Consider the following 16814-nt stretch of genomic DNA (forward strand, 5'->3'; position numbering starts at 1 on the left):
ATAAGGATCTCAATGAGAAACAACTATGTAATAAAGGGGTCTCCAAGTCAGTAGAGAAATCTATTTCACAATCTAATGGCTGGATGTTTAAACTAGACAAACTAATCATTACAACAATTTACCACAGGTTGCGGTGAATCTCCATCACAGACAATTTTAAAATCATGGTTCTGTGGATTTTTTTTAAAGATAGGAAATACTCTTAAAGATTTTGGAAATACTCTATGATCTTTTTTATAGAGGAGGTCAGAGTAGATGTTCATGGTGGTCGCTGAAATCTATGAATAAGTTAGCCTCTTAAGCCAACAGTTAGGCAGTTATTAACTAAGATTGGTAGGAATGATGTCTCTAGCCTCTGTTGGTTAGAGGCTGGAAATGGATGACAGAAGAGGGATCACCCAATTATTATCTGATTGGTTCACTCCTTCTGGGGCACATGGCATTGACCGGAAGACAACACGCTAGACTAGATATACATTTGGTCTGACCCAGTCTGGCCCTTCTTATGTTCTTAGGTAGGCATCTGAGAATTTAGGCTTGAATTTCGGAGATGATAAGACACTCAACTTCCATTACTTTCTGAGGAATAAAAATCCATTTATTTATGTAACTAAATATGAATTTTGGCATTAATATTGAGGATCAAAGAATAAAAAAATGGCCCAAACCATTTAGGTCATAATCCTTTGACTTCAAGGGGGCTGCTTGTAAAATTATGCAGATATATGTCTTTGCAAGACTGAGACCATATGTAGGTGCCTAAATCCTGATTTAATCCTTGCTAATTAAAATTAACTGCAAATATGTGAACCCCATTCCAGTATCAAGGCCTACCGGGGATATCCAAGGTGGACAATAAAGACCACACGGGAAATAAAGACGCTTTAAAACCCCCTCATACAAATATAAAGACAAACTCTGCAGTCTCCATATGCAGCTCAGTCCTCTGACTTCTGGAATCTTTCAGTGTATCTGGAATGTCAACATGCTCAGGCAATTTTAGACTTAATGCTATTGACCATGTTTCAATTTGCAAATGAGAAAGTATAACTAGGGTAGTAATTTTGTTTTAGACAATCTTCAGTAATATGATGATATGCTATTTTTTAATAGGCTCCCTCCTTCCCTCAGTGCGCTGGATGCATAGTGAGCCGTGTGTGAATCCAAAAGATGCCGTGTTTGTAGGATCTCTCCTTCCTATGTTGTGACAAGTTCAAACGTGTGCAGCAAGAGGGGTGACCCATGGTTAATGTGGTTGAAGACTGCTTTGGAAAACTGGATTGGGTCCATGTCTCTGCTCACTTCACAGCAGGTTTGGGGAGATAAGTAATTAATATTTGTGAAACACTCAGATACTACAGTTAGAAGCTCCAAAGACAAGCCCTTGAGGACATTATTTTGTCTTCAGAGAAGGGCTGAATGGTGTGCAGTAAATATAGGCCTGGAGCAGTGTTTAATTTGTAATGAAATGGGTGCTAGGGCTCAAGTAATATTTTTTTAAAGTTCTTTATTGATGTGGCTAGCCCAGAGTTGCCGGGACTATAAGCTGCCAAGCCAAGAGGTGAGAGAGCTCAGCCCTACCTAGCAAGCCCTGGCACCAATTAAGCCCTGGTCTGAATCTACACACTTGAAAAATGAACAGGAAAAAGAGTGAATGCCTGTGCATTAAGTGAGCAGCTTCCATCCTGTGCACTAAATGCAGCAGGACCCTATGGGGGAAATATAATGTATGATCATACAATTAAAGATGAGCTCATACTGCAGGCACACAAGGGATCTGAATTAAGATTGCACAGGCAGCCATAATTCTGATATTTCTTAACTTATCAGTACTTGTCTTTGCAACCTTAATATTCTTTTATGAATTTTGGTTTTGTCAGTGTGACTTAACATGTTGTCATAGCAAGGGATTTCCCATTAAGAGAGTTGAGCTTGGGTAATCAGCCATTTCCAAGTAATAGGGTGGAGAAGAGTGATCAGGCAACAACCTGCAATCCAGCAAGCAGCTCAGTTAAGAGAAGAGACCTACAGGGAATATCAGGGCTGCTGTAGTTGCTGTGTGGTCAGAGGAAATGACCAATATGGGGTCGCTCCATTGAGGGTAGACACAAGACTGTTGGAGATATGTGCTGTATGGGCAGGGACAGATGTATTACAAAGCAGACACTTCATGAGGAACCAGATTGCAGAATCAGCTTGTCATACAACCCCTCTCTTCAATCCCACCCCGCTCCCCAGTCTCTGCCCAATAAAGAGGGACATGGGTGGAGAATCTGGCCACAACTACATCCACATCTGCCAGAAGGATGACTCTCTGTAGCAGGATGTTGTTGATGGCCATCATGACCTGCAAAGGTAGGGGGATGAACACACATGTCACGGACAGAGGAAGGAGTCCCTGAGCCCTGAAGGGGGGCTGCCCCCCACTTAGGTCTCCAGGATCCCCCACATGAAGCCACCTGCCTCCAGCAGCAGGTCTGTACTTGGGATTCCTTCTCTCATTCCCACCACTCACACCTCTGACCCTGCTTCCCACCACTCACACCTCTGACCCTGCTTCCCTTTGATGGGACACCTCCCACCCCATGCAGGAACTGCAGCCAGAGAGTTTCTTACCTCCATGAGGAGGGCCCCGATGGTGGACTTCCTCACAACAAACTGTTTTTCCTATGAAGAGATAGCTGTCAGTGATGGCAAGCTTTCAGAGGGCAAGTGCAACCCACTTCTCCACAGGGATGGCAACCACAGCAGGGTGTCCTGTCTCTGGAGGGCAGAGGTGAGCCAGGCAGCTCCAAGAAGTTCTGGAAACAACACTAAACTGGTGTGATGCCTCCAAAACCACCTGTGCACCTGTGGGGGCAGACACAGGTGGGACCATGCAACAGCAATGGTGAGTTCCTTAAAGCTGGTTTCTGGCTTGCCCTCCAAGAAGAAGAGGAGGATGGCTGTGAGGAGGTGCAGCAGGTTCTGAAGCACCTCTAGATTGGGCCAGGGCAAACCCTGGGGCTGCTCTGGCACCATGGCCAGTTGGAAAGTGCTGTGTCCCTCAGCAAGTATTGAAGCTCTGCACTAGCAGCTGTGCTGTCCTTTGTGGAGGTAGCCACACATCAGCTTGGCAGGAAAAGGGAAGGGGGGTGGGACATTATGGGCGCATCTTGCTGGGACTCCTGGAAGGGATTGCTGGCCAGGAAACCCTGTCTGACAGGGTTCCAGATGGCCATTCTGTGAAGAGAGTGGCTGGGCAGTCTGGCCACTCTGTGTTGACTGTGGATCGAAAGAGCGATCCACTTTGCTGTCTGGCCACAATCTGTTGACAGGAGTTTTGCCAGAAGATCTCTTCCAACAAAATCTTCTGTTGACAGATCGCTCCAATCCAGACATAACCTGAGTATATTGGCAAGACCCACCAGCCACAACCTGGGCTACATCTGCACTATGATATAAATTTGATGTAATTAATATTGATTTTGTAATTCTGGAATTAATAAGTTTGAATTTTACCATCCTCACTCTCCACGTGCATCTCATAAAGTCAATTTATTGCTGCCACACTCAAATTGGCAAACATCGACAGTTGCAGTAGTGCATTGTGGGAACCTATCCCACAGTTCCCTCATCCCCAAGGCATTCTGGGTATGCTCAATGGTCTTTGACATAATATTCCCATATTACATTTTCCTTATTCTCCTCCCATGCTAAGCAAACATCCGTTGAAAGGAAGCAAAAGTAGGGCAGCCACAGAGATGACAAAAAGTTTACTGAAATGTTTTTTTTCTCTAGCTGAATTTTCAACTGGCCATCCACTGAGTGTCTCCCCCTCCCTTGCTTGCATCCAATCCCTGAAAATAATACATGGACCCTGACTGTATTCTCAAAGTTAGAAGAAAGAGGATACAAAAGTCTAGGAAAAAAGAACGTTTGACTTTCTCCTTCACTACACAGGCATTGCCAACATGGGTGATGGCAGTGAAATATAACTTATAACACAAACAGGAATCTCAACTAGCCCCACTCCTGTGTTTCTCAGGGGGGTCAAAGCATGAAGACAGATAGGAAATGTTAGCCAAAGATTTTATAATTGAAATATAAAACCAGTAGGTGTCTACAATGGACAGCAAGTTCCCGAAAATACTTTCGGCAAGGTGTCAGGGGTGCTGTGGTCTGTGGCTGCAGAGCCGCTTGGAATGTTGAAGTCATTGAAGTAGTCCCCCCGAGTATCTTAGCCGCTGGGGGAGACTTCCCCCTGGTGGCTGCAAGCCCCCAAATATCTTTCTCATCCTTGGAGCTGTAAATGTGTGCAGCTAGGGCATGGTTCTGCCTGGCAGCATGGTCATCACTGAATGGCAGGCATGTCCTTTTATTGGGTTGGGGGCTACCCACCTGTTGTGGCTGAGTGCGGGAAAGACCCAGACTGCATGGCAGCTGTGGGGCAGGGAGGGGGGCTCAGGCACAAATGTAAACTGCTGAGAAGTTTCTCAGTGTCTCATGTAAGCACGACCCCCACAATAGCCTTCTTGCCACATGATGCAGCAGAGCAGCAGCTGGTGCCAGGCACTACAGAAAAAAAAAAAAACTGTAGAGACAGAACCACAAACTCCATGCTGGGGCTTTTGTAATGGGAGATGCATTCACAGCTTTAATAGGAAAGAAAGACAGACAATTCTCAGCCTCTCATACAAGCATGACCCGACAGCCACAGGCTTGCTGCTCCTGCTTTGAAACTCACGGTCTTCCTGTTACCTAGTTAACTGGAGAACAGGAGCCAGGGAGGAGCACTGTGGGGCATTATGGGTTACATACAGGACACCTCTGGAGGCTAATAAATTTGATTTTAAGACGTGGTGCTTTCATGCTGGCCTTTAACCGAACTTCTGAATTCAAGCTTGATGCTGCTCCTGCCAGGTAATGGGGTTATTGTAATCTTGATAGTGCTCCCAAAATTGAGCTAATGGTATTTACACTGAAGACAGTCATGTAGTAATATTGAGCTAACTGCCTTAAATTTGAATTTATCTCGTAGTGTAGACGCAGCCCTGGAAAGAATTAGGTAATAACTGACAACTCTCTGCATCTACGTCCCATCTCTAATCATTGGAGAGATTTGCCAGTTCAGACAGTGGCTTTCAAACTTCTGTATGGGTAACCTCTTTCCCACAACAATTCTCAGTATGTGACCCCCCTTCCCTATTAAAACAAAAGCACAATTTAATATTTAACACTATTATAAACATTGGAGGCAAAATAGGTTTTGGGGCTGGAGGCTGACAGATCATAATCCCAACTGAAACACCTTTGCAACCCACTGAGGGGTCACGACCCCCAGTCCGAGAACCTTTTTAATGACAATCATTCCATACGCCATGGTAAGAAAAAAATGATACCACTATCTCCGTACATTTATCCAGGTCAGTCTTGAAGCAAGTTGTTTTTCTTCTTTAGTCTGTTACACTGTGAATATATGAACAAATCAGTCTATACAACTGAGTGTCTCTTGGTGGAAAGTATGCAAAGGGTATAGAGGTAGCACAAAGCAGCAGATGGAACCAGGCCATACATAAAGATTTACGCTTGTGGTATGCCTCCATTCGAGGCCCAATTTTACACTCCTTCTAGCTGATAATGAATAGATTTAGACTTTGGACCCTGATCTTAATGTAACTAAAAGAGAACGAATAAGGACACTGCAAGGGAAGACACTGTGGTATGAACAAGGATGATGCATGCTGGGATCATATAAACTATACTTTGGGACTTTTGCACTAGGTTTTGTTAATGAATTATGTTGCTGGACTAAAGAATAATCTTTCATGGGGTTACTGGGGACTCTAAAGGGAAACAGAATATGGGGTGACTTGCAGGGCCTCTCCAAATCCACAAAGGGCTGCCTGGAGGGAGGCCATCCATTTACAAAGCACATCATGCACTGTGTCTGGGTATCCGTATATTTCCAAACATCCATTTCTGAAGCATGTTTTTGTAAACATTTTCCTCACACTTAAACTTTTTTGCCTTTATTTCTGTTGGAAAGGGTTAAAAGAGGATTTAGACCAGCAGAGTCCTCTAATGGAGACATAGCTTACACCAACACAACACAACACAACACAACACTGCTTCTCTATTAAGCAGTGGAGTGACATGGCAACAATTGAGCCACCGGACATCAATTTATTGTGTCTACTGTAGATGCAATCAATCAATCTCTGAGCTCACTCCAGCTGATGCAGGACTCTGCCAAGGTGAGAAGAGTAGCCAGCATCAATGGGAAAGCAGCCTCCATTGACCTTACCACACAGAAGACACCACGGTAAGTATGTTGACTTTGGCTATTTAATTTGAGCAGCTGAAATAGGTCAGTGGTGCAGGTAAGTGAATACAGGCCAAAGATATCTTCATGTACAGTTAGATCACACCCCCCAAAGGACACATGAGCTACTGGTAAAAGCATTCTTTTGACAGTATATCTGTATCTACTTTGGGGGAGAAAGTATACCAATATAGTTACATTAAGGATTGGTGGGTGGGTGGCTTTTTCACACCCCCTGCCTACAAAACTGTGTTGGAAACATTTTGTAGCATAGGCCTGGCTTGGCTTGCTCAATACTTCTTTTAGCATTTACAAGCAGGTGTGCATGGTACATTAAGAATGTCAGTAGAAAATGATTTTTGTGCAGCTACACAGTTGAATACCAAAAAAATTTAAAAAAATGCCCCCCTCAACAATCTAACAACCTCTACTGTACAAAATTATTTAATGGACTCATTACTTTTAAAAAATCCAGTTAGGTTATGCTTTGAAGAAAAAAAAGACATTGTCCTATGACTGTGATATAATTACAATAAAACTTTGCGCAGTGTATGGGTAAGGCATGAAGTTCAGAGATTTCTGTAAAGATTTTTATTTGCCACGTTAGTTCCAGTTCATTTTTCTGCAAATGTCGCTTCCTGTCTTTATTATAATTTAATGCTATGCATATCATATGACCCTCTACTTTTAATTAACTTCCATTTGGTAAACAGATATTGACAAGTGGTTTTGCTCCACAATTAGAACTTTAGGGTTAGGTTTCAATCCCACTACACTTACCAAAATACTTTTGAGCTTTGTCATCTATGCATCAAAATGTTAAGCAGTTAACAGCCAATATATCAAAAATTCATTCAGTTTCTCAGCCAGCCAAGAGTCTGTAAAGATCTTTTGAGAGGAAAGGTTTATTAAGAACACTAAAAATATAAATGTGTGTATATGTTTTAATAATTGTAAGTCATTTCACTTTGCTGTATTGTAATGCTAGTCTGTTATAAAGGTAGCTTGAACCGTGACTCTTGTAGGACAAAGATCTTCCAAAATTCTTTCACACTGAATTTTGATTCTGTTGGAAATGCCAAAGATTGATATTCAGCAGTTTTACCCAGACAAAGATGAAATCCCCATAAATACAGCTCTGCCCAGGGGGAGCTATTTGCAGGATTGGAGCCCAACTGTACTGCAAAGAGAGATGGACAAATAATGGGAAAAGGGTATTGTAAATAACAGGTAAAGTCTGTCCAGATTCCTTATTTTTTTCCTTGCTTTTTTAATGTTGATCTCCCATAAATGTTTGAGCAAATGGAAGAATTTTTGTACATGTTGTCAACTGTGGTTTTGCAAACTCCTTTGAGCAAATATTTTTATGTTCTCTCTCTCTCTCTCTCTCCCCATCTATCCCCCTCCCCTGTTATGGTAATACTGTTAATAGGTTTATCCAAACAGGAACACCACAATATGACTTTTCTGACCAATCATTAGCCAATCAAATCAGTTCTGAAAATTTGGAACAAAAGTTTTAAATCTCAGCCACATCCCTCAAACAAATGGAAAAGCTGACATTGATTGAAGGAGGACTGAGCTATTTATGTTGTAACTCTTTAACTTTTTTCACTCTTTTTCCCAGGATTCACAGAATAGATATTTGCCCTTAGAAGTGTACCCCTAGAACAACAAACTTACCTGTTACGTTAAGATATGTTACAGTCAATTTTCTAAATAAGAGAAGAGTTTCATTTCATTTTGTAGAGAAGATTAACAGTGTGGATAGACATTTCCTTATATCAAAAGTTAGAAGAGCCTTCAGAATAGTATTGTGTTTTGTTTTGGCTTTGATTTATTGTTGCTTTGACTCTATTTAGGCAGTGTCAGCATAATCCTTCCTTTTTCTGTAAACTGTGGGTGTTTTGGAGGTGGATGGTTTTAGTAGCTATCTGCTTCTATTCAATAACACATATTTATATGTATATGAGCACTTGTAATAATTCAATGTTATTTTGTTCCCTAGGGTTGCCGGATAACCAAGCATCTACTGGATATGTTAAAAGATTATTAAAGTAGCAATGTCAAGCATTCAAAAGCTAGGAAATGCCAGAAGACTGTGCAGTCTTAATTAGGCCCAAGAGTGGATGGATTATACAGCAGTTTCTTTTGCATGAGTGCAAACTATTTTCATCCACTGAACTGTTGTGTGCTCCAGCCAACTGCACACCATAACAGTGATGCTCCAGGATACAATGCCTAGCAGTGAAAGTCCAAAGACTATAATGTAGTCTAGTGGCTACAGTTTGGGGGTGGGAATCATCCCTATTTGCAAGAGTTGGGAAGGAAGGGGAACCTGAGCCCACTGTATTCTACTTGGTTCTGATCCTGGGCCCTCCAAAAATAGATCATGACAGACAGTTCAGGTAACAATACCTCTAAACAGGTTTCCAGACCTGGGTCTTACCCTTATTCCAATCCTTCTGGGAGTATCTTCAGGGTTGTACACAGGGTCTCCCATATTCCCTCAGCTTTGTCTGCTCTGTGGGCAACAGCAAGTAATCCCCATCAGTTCCTGTGGTCGACTGGCTTCCTGCACCACTTCTTGTAGGTTTGACCCTGACTGCTTGGGTCCTAGTGGCTTCCAAGCTAGAGGCTGCAGCACACCATCTCTGTCCTCCTCAGTCTGCCCAGCCTGAGCTGAATTCTCCCTTCACTTGGAGCATGCTCACCAGGAGTGAGGGGACATGACCCTCTAGCCCTGAGCAGTTTGTTAACCCTTGCACCTCTAGTGCAGGGGCAGTACACCCTGTCACAAGAATCCCTACCTTCTTCAGGGAGTATGATGGATAGTGTGCTGGGAATGAATTGGAATTGTATAATAAAGGAGTGAAATTGTGTTGTGTTGTGTTGTGTTGTGTTGTGTTGTGGGACTCCTTCCTCATTTGTTGCAGAAGTTTGAAGGCATGTAGTTAGTGAGGCAACAGATTAAAGGAATAGGGGCCGGTCTCCTGGTTAAGGCAGTTGAGTTTGGCCCTGGAGTGATGTATTTTACCTCTGTGTTTGCTACAGAGTTCCTGCATGATACTTGGTACTTAAACCAAACTGCTCACTTGTGGTTGCTGATTTTGTGTTCCACATTTTGTGGGTGCCTGAACTGAGATCTTGTGGTAGCTCTGCACATCTATCCCCATCTTCAACTGAAATCAATGGAGCTGTGCTTTGAAGAGATACAATACTACATACTGCTAAATACTCTGAAACAGCAATATGCTTTTGAACATCTCAAGTTTAGCAGCTGAAACGAGTAGACACATTTGACCTTGATCTCTGTGCATCGGCGCCTTATCTTTAAAATGATGATCCCAGACCTCTTCATATGAACATGCTTTGAAAATGGTTTAATATTTGTAAAACACTCAGATAATGTTAGAATGAATCTCATAGAAAAGCCCATGAGGAAATGAATAATGCTGTCTTCAGAGCATAATTTGACTAATAGGAAGTAAATAAGGGACAGGGTCCCTCATGGACTAATGACAAAAGAAAATGCAGAATAATTGCTCATTAAGTAAGCCTGACCCACCCTGTGCCACGAAGCAATGTTGGAAAAAAATAGTCACTGTGTAATTAAAGCCTTTAAAGTGCACTCACACAAGGAGGCAGAAATAGAGTTGCATCAGCAATCTTGATTCTAGCATTTGCTAGCTTTTGAGTGCTTGACTTTGTAACCTTTATAAAATTCCCTTGATGTAGATTTGGTGTGTGTGTGCATGTGTGTGTGTGTATGTGTGCATGCACACACAATAATAAATTGTATGCGGAGCAGCCCATTCAAATAGGGAAGAGATAAGCACCAGCAACAGCTGAGAACTCAGTGATTTCATGCACCCTAATACAAAGACTGTACACCATTGGGCTCCCTCATTTACACCCAAGGATGGCAGCATCTCTCTTTAAAAGAGTAACACATATCGTTAAGCAATATACTGTTTCAAAAGACTCGAGTTGAAAGTTTGCTGTTTATTTCTCAAATATATGTATTACCTCTTAGTGCTTGCTACTATTGTAATTATTTATTTTGGAAACCACAGTGCAGTAAGAGCTTTCTGGATATTTGAAAAAGGGACCTCCTTGTGCTGAAGCGTTAACAGGATAAGGTGTCAGCTACACAGAGGTGAGGGCAGGAAAACAGGGGAGACTTTGAGTCAAATAAAGGAAGGTTGTACTCTTCCAGTCATTGTCATTTCTCTATTTGTGTGCAATGCATTTACTTTAGAACATTGCAGCCAGTCAATTCCAAACCTGCAGAGAACAATCTAGGCATCATCAGGCAAAGACCTATTGCATCTGATGAGAACTGGAAAACAGAAAAGAATAATTTCCACTGGTGTGTGAAGAAAATGAATCCCTCTTTGTCCCATCTTCTCCCTCCCCAGGCTGCTGCCTCCATATAACAGGCAGAAGCCTAATATGCTGCATGGTCAATTTGGCCTACACATGTGATGAAGTGTGAGACCTTGTTGCATACAAGCCCACTAAATTCCTTGAAGAGAGCCAGTGAAGGGGGTGTCCATGAGGGATTCAATGCTGATTATCAGTTTGTTTTACCATTTTACATGGGTTTTAAAAAAGCCTAGAAGCAAATGGTTAAGTTTCAAAACAGGCCCCATAGATAACAAGCATTCCCTTCTCCCTCAACTTATTCACGCATATGCCTTCCCAGAATAACAAATCTCCTGATGAGCTAGACCTTAGTATCACATTGGTTTTTTTTTTTAAAGAAAGTTTAAAAAAAAGGCTTGCTTCAGATGAATGCTGATTCCTAATACAGGTTGCACCTCCTAACAGTCACTGGTCTGGCAACATTCCTTGTCTAGGACTCTCTGGTCTGGCAAAATCCCTCACCTGGCAGGACCAGGGATGCTCCTGAACCAGAGAGCAGGGCCAGGAGGACAAACCAAGCCAGCATTCCAGCAGTACCCCGGTGGCGTCAAGGCTGGAGAAAGCATCCCTTCAGCAGCCCTATGCGCCTTGGGTCAGAGCCAGAACCTGTGTTGGCCAGCAGCCCCAGAGCAGGCAAAGCAGGCTGGAACTCCCTTGTGCAGCAGTGCGAGCCAGGCCCAGAGTCTGGCTGGCCCAGCCACAGATGGGCAAGCAGCCCAGTGGTGGGCTGGATTGAGAGGGAGGTGGGGGGCTATGCAGAGGACCTCCTCAGTCCTGCACATTCCCTTCTTTGGGACTGATCAGGTTGCTGGACCAGGGAGGGGCAACATATAGATTCATTTTAATTATCTTTGACCATCAGAATCCAAAGGCGGTCAGGGTAAACCAATGCATTTTTTAACATTATAATTCGTTCCAGGCTATAGATGTGTAGTCTTAGATCCTCAGCTATAGAGTGTAGGTCAGGAGTGGGGTACTATAGTGTCCTTTATAGTCTCCCCTTCCACAACTTGGTATAATAATTCGTAGTATAGAGCTCTTAAAGTGCTCAAGTGGCCCATGGCTCCAAGCGGACAAGAATCAATAAGCTATAGGGGAATCCTAACCAGGGCCCTATTCTTATAGCCTTCCACTATAGTCTATATTAACCTGAGACAAGAGGAATGCTGTCCCTGAAATGGCCCCTGTGATGCTGCAGGATTCTTTACAACTGGCATGATCCTCTGGTGGCCATTACTGTTGGCTATACAGAAGGTTCTACCACTGTTATGGCAAAATGTGTATACTGTACTCCAGGATGTAGATCATAATGTAACAGTCTGTGTGTGTTTGAGTGCCGAAGGGAAAACACTATAGCGCCCTCTTATGATTTTCTGTCAGCTGAAAAGAAGATAAAAACTCTCTTTGTGGCTCCTATCTAAGTCTCATTTAGCCTCTTAGTTGAGCCTTGTGTTTTTGGAATTCAGTATTTCAGACTCTAGTTTGATGACCCAAATGAAAAAGGTATTTCTCCAATTGTCATAAGCCGTGTCTACATGTGCACACTACTTCGAAGTAGCGGCACTAACTTCGAAATAACGCCCTTCACGGCTACACGTGTTGGGCGCTATTTCGATGTTAACATCGACGTTAAGTGGCGAGACGTTGAAGCCGCTAACCCCATGAGGGGATAGGAATAGCGCCCTACTTCGACATTCAACGTCGAAGTAGGGACTGTGTAGTCGTTGCACATCCCACAACATCGAAATTGCGGGGTCCTCCATGGCGGCTATCAGCTGAGGGGTTGAGAGACGCTCTCTCTCCAGCCCCTGCGGGGCTCTATGGTCACCGTGTGCAGCAGCCCTTAGCCCAGGGATTCTGGCTGCTGCTGCTGCTGCAGCTGGGGATCCATGCTGCATGCACAGGGTCTGCAACCAGTTGTTGGCTCTGTGGATCTTGTGTTGTTTAGTGCAACTGTGTCTGGGAGGGGCCCTTTAAGGGAGCGGCTTGCTGTTGAGTCAGCCCTGTGACCCTGTCTGCAGCTGTGCCTGGCACCCTTATTTCGATGTGTGCTACTGTGGCGTGCAGAGCCGTGTCTACACGTGCACGCTACTTCGAAGTAGCGGCAATAACTTCGAAATAGCGCCCGTCACGGCTACACGCGTCAGGCGCTATTTCGAAGTTAACTTCGACATTAGGCGGCGAGACGTGGAAGTCGCTAACCCCATGAGGGGATAGGAATAGCGCCCTACTTCGACGTTCAATGTCGAAGTAGGGACCGTGTAGTCGTTGCGCGTCCCACAACGTCGAAATTGCGGGGTCCTCCATGGTGGCCATCAGCTGAGGGGTTGAGAGACGCTCTCTGCAGCCCCTCAGCTCAATGGTGGCCATGTGGAGTGGCCCCTTAAAGGTCCCCTCCCCCTCCCTTCCTGTGCAGGAAGCTGAGGGAACGTGCAGGCAGCAGCCCAGACACGCGGCCAGCCTGCACGTCCCTCAGCAGCCACAGGACCATCAATGGCCGCCCGGCAGCCCCCCCAGCGCCCCCAGGGGACCCCCCCCCAAGGGGAGCCAGGGCAGCCAGCCCAGCCAGGCGGGCAGCCAGGCTGGCAAGCGGCAGCGGGGCCCCTCCTGGACGGAGGCCGAGCTGCGGGACCTGCTGGGGCTCTGGAGCGAGGAGGAGGTGCTCCAGGTAATGGGGAGCAAGAGGCGGAACGCGGATGCGTTCGCTCGGCTGGCCGACGGCCTGGCTGCCCGGGGTCACCCTGCCCGCACTCCTGATCACGTCAGGAGTAAGGTGAAGGAGCTGCGGCAGGGTTACGCCCAGGCCCGGGATGCAGCCGGCTGATCTGAGGCTGCCCCCGTCACTTGCCCCTTTTACAGGGAGCTCAGGGACATCCTGGGCCCCCGGCACACCTCCTCCCCTCCAGCCACCCTTGATACTTTGGCCGACGAGCCCCAGCAGGCCCTTCAGCCGGAGTCCGCCCCGGAGGTAAGCCCCGCACCCCGGGGGCCCCCCCCGGACCCCACCCCCGGGACATCGTGGCAGGAGGAGGAGGAGGAGGAGGAGGGGGGGGGCTCCTCCTCCACAGAATCCAGGCTGCAGATCCTCCTCCTGCCATCCCGGAGCAGCAGCCGGGCCTCCGCCCCCCGGGGATCTCCGGACTGTGGGAGTGGACCGACAGGTATGTACCCCGCTCTGGTGTACACCCCTGGGCTTGAGGGACGGGGGGTAATAGATATGTGTCCAGGGCCCCCCACATGCTCACATGGCCATGGCCTCAAGGACAGCAGGGCCATGTCCCTCACAGCAGTGCATCAGCCCCTGCCTCCCCTCACCCCGCACGACAGTGCCATACCCCATCCCCGGGGCAGGGGGGAGTGGATCCTCAAGGGGCCCCCGGAAGGAGGGGGTGGGACACCCTGCAGCAGCAGCAGCAGCAACAGCAGCAGCAGCAGCAGCAGCAGCATGTGATGGAGTGGGGGGAGTGCAAAAGGGAGACTCAGGCTAGATATGAGTAACAAGAGCGGAATAGGTCCCAGGGGCAAAGGATGATCGTGGGGCTACAGCTGGCAGGTGACACCTCTGCCCTGAACAAAGAGGAGGGAGGAGCAGAGCTGGCTTTGAATTGGGGGGGGAGGGCGGCGGCCACAGGTAGAGGCTAGGGGAAGGGAGAGCTGGAAGGCAGCCAGCCTGAGGCGGGGGAAAGCTGCATCCCAGAGGGGCCCCCCTTGGGGTCTTCTCCCCAGGATGGGTTGGAAGGACTGTCTCTTCTGACAGCTGGTGCTGTCACTCCTGGGAGAAACTGGGCATCTGTGGCCTAAGAAACCTCTCCTGTCAGACCCTGCGGAGTGAAGTGAGAGTCGCTCCCACCAGGGGACGAGGTGCAGTGCAGGGGGACCCCTGAACCCCATCCATCACAGCAGCATCTCCCGGGGACGGGGACGGGGAACCTGCAGCACAGGGCTGGGGGGACAAAGGCCACGGCTTGGGGCCCACACTAATGCCTGTCTCCATTCTTCTTCCCCCCCTCCTCTCCTGTGTCCCGCAGCTGCACCATCGGAAGGACTGGAAGAGAGCGCTGGCGAGGCATCAGTGGTCCCGGAGACCCCTCCGGGACCATCGCTCCAGGCAAGCCCCTCGGCTGAGGACCGACTAGCCCCACGGTGGGCTAGACGGCGGACCCCGCGCCACCACCAGCCGACGGCAATGGACCCCAGCTGCTGGCCATCCACCGTCGGCAGCTGGAGGTCGCGGAGCAGCACCTGTGGGTGGAGCAACGCCACCTGCACCTGCAGGAGCGGGCGCTGGCCTGGCTCCAAGAGGCATGGGGCGGCCTACATGGAGACTTTCATCTGCCTGGTGGACTACCTGGCCCCCCATGCCGTGCTGGCCACCGCAGCGCCCACCCTGCCTGCTCCACCCGCCGCACCACCAGCTGCTTCGCACGTCGCCGTCCCGTCCACCGTCGCCCCTCCACCCACCACCGAGGGCCGGAGCGCCGAGGGACCCCTGGAGCCAGCTGAGACTCGCCGGGCATATCTTCCGGTCTGGCCCGCCCCCAGCCTGCCCCGGACAGGGCTGCGGCCACGGCGGGGCTCCCGGCCGCCCACACCCAGTGCCGGCCTTTAGGGGCGAGGGGCCCGGGACGTGGCCCCCCCCCGTATATAGTTGGGACTTATTAATTTGTGCCCCCCGTTTGCCCCGTCCCCCCCATGTAAATAGTTCTCCCCTGTATCATCCCTGGTTTTCTTTTTATTAGTGAAAAAACTTTTTTATTACTATTATTTTATTTGTACACATTACTTTTGTTCCACACATGGTGTATATAGTTTGTTCTTGTTTTATTTATAGTTAAAAAAAAAAAGTTCTAAAAGAAAAAGCAGTTTAAGTTCAGCCACAAGTGCGTGCTGTCATTTGTCCAGGAAAAGTGGGAGCGGGGTGTGGTCGGGTGCTCCATGGTGTGGGCATTGGGGCAGGGAGTGTTGTGGAGGAAGGGGTGGGCAGTGTGGGGCCTGGCAGAGTTCACCCCGTGGCCTCATCATCGAAGTGGGCCCGCAGGGCCTCCCGGACCCAGGTCCCTTCGGGGTCCACCTGCCGACTGGGGGCAGCGGGTGGCTGCACGTCGGCCCTGCTGGCCTCCACAGCCCAGCCCCGGAAAAAGGCCTCCCCCTTGCTCTCCACCAAATTGTGCAGGGTGCAGCAGGCACCCACAATCAGGGGGATGTTGTTGGGGCCCACATCCAGGCGGGTCAGGAGACATCTCCAGCGTCCTTTCAGGCAGCCAAATGAGCGCTCCACCACCTGGCATGCGTGGTTCAGGCGCTGCTTGAAGCGCTACTGGCTAGCGGAGAGATGGCCCGTGTACGGGTGCATGAGCCAGGGCTGGAGTGGGTATGCCGCATCTGCGATGACACAGAGGGGCATGGTGGTGTCCCCCAGAGGGATCTCCCGCTGGGGGATGTAGGTCCCCGCCTCCAGCTGGCGGCACAGGCCCAAGTTCCGGAAAACCCGGGCGTCGTGGGTGCTGCCAGGCCAGCCCACATAAATGTCCTGGAAACAGCCCCGGCTGTCCACCAAGGCCTGGAGGACGACAGAATGGTAGCCCTTGCGATTGATGTAGCGTCCTCCACTGTGATGCGAGGCGCGGATGGGGATGTGAGTCCCATCCAGAGCCCCGAAGCAATTGGGGAAGCCCAGGGTGGCAAAGGCCGCGATGGTGGCATCTGGGTCCCCCAGCCTCACGAGCCTGTGCACGAGCATGGCATTGATGGCACGCACAACCTGCAGGGAAAGCACATGGGACAGCACCAATGAGGGGTGAGCAGGGTGTGCGTGGCCCTGCCCTGCCCTCCCCTCCCCTCCCCTGCCCTCCTCTGCCCGGGCCCTCCTCCCCTGCCCTGCCCCCCCCCCATGGGTTCTCTTACCTCCATGAGGACAGCCCCGACGGTGGCCTTGCCGACACCAAACTGCTGCCCCACGGATCGGTAGCTGTCGGGAGTGGCCAGCTTCCAGAGAGCGATGCTGACCCGTTTCTCCACTGTGAGGGCACGCCGCATGGCGGTGTCCTGGTGTCTGAGTGCGGGGGTGAGCCACTGGCACAGC

This window comes from Carettochelys insculpta, chromosome 1, assembly GCF_033958435.1.
Source record: "Carettochelys insculpta isolate YL-2023 chromosome 1, ASM3395843v1, whole genome shotgun sequence".
Classification (NCBI taxonomy): Eukaryota; Metazoa; Chordata; order Testudines; family Carettochelyidae; genus Carettochelys; species Carettochelys insculpta.